General features: G+C 50.3%; 1 pseudogene; it reads left to right on the top strand.

The window, feature by feature from the left end:
• Positions 1-535: 535 nt before the first annotated feature.
• LOC120519240 lies at positions 536-715 on the top strand (annotated as a pseudogene).
• The last annotated feature ends 213 nt before the right edge of the window (positions 716-928 follow it).

The raw sequence follows: 928 nt of genomic DNA on the forward strand, positions 1-928 counted from the left end.
TGTTGAGGCCTTTTTACCGGGGCCAGGATTGCCTTCCTTTTCATCTTCAATTCCAACAGGGTGAACGTGGTGTTTTGAAGAGTTGTGGGCGTGGTGTCTCGAGGGGTATCTGGGCCCTCACCCCTCTTCACTGCGTCTCCCTTTTTTGTTTTTGGGCATCTGGGGGGGGGGATGGGTGGAATGGTGGTTTTATCCTCTTCCCTTTCCTGGTCTCCCCCCTCCCCCAAATCCCACCAAGGGCCAAAAACCCCAAGGGGCCAACTGACTGTCCCTCCCTCACGCCACTCCCACTCCCAGCTGTATCGGCTACTGCTTTCAGACAACTCCGAGGGTTTTCCTCTTGCGCAGGCACCCTTGGGCTTTGTATCAGGCCCTGGCTCCAAGGTGGGCCGCTTTGTCACGAGGCCGTGGAATGTCACATGGGTTCCGCTCGGCGCTTTCTTAGGGCAGCTGCTTCCTCCTGCCAGTTGATGCTTACCATGCAGCGGGACGCATGGGCAAGACGGTGGGCTGGCTGGCCTGGGGAGTTTGTGGCATCGCTTCTGGCCTTTGGCTAAGATCAAGTGTAGTATCTGTTCTTATCAGAGTGGAGAACTGCTTGATTTTTTCCATTGGGATCGTTGTTTTGCTATATAATTCCTTTTGACGATTGAAGCTCTGCTCTCAAAGTCAGTAAGGAAGCACAAGAGCTGTTTTTACGGCTATTGAATTCTTGATTCTGAGTGAAAGTAGGTTGGCTGAGTCCACCGCTTTTTACAAAGTTTCTAGAATTTGAAACCAAGAAAACAGAAAGGAAAAAAAGAAGAAGTAGAGTTTGAGGAGGATCATTTGCATAGCTCCCTCCACCAAGAAGAGAGCTGATATCTTTTGGAAAGAGTCATCTTCATCTGCAGACGACCTCCATCTGGAAAGAAGAAAAGACTACAAA

This window comes from Polypterus senegalus, unplaced genomic scaffold (genome assembly GCF_016835505.1).
Source record: "Polypterus senegalus isolate Bchr_013 unplaced genomic scaffold, ASM1683550v1 scaffold_9213, whole genome shotgun sequence".
Classification (NCBI taxonomy): Eukaryota; Metazoa; Chordata; class Cladistia; order Polypteriformes; family Polypteridae; genus Polypterus; species Polypterus senegalus.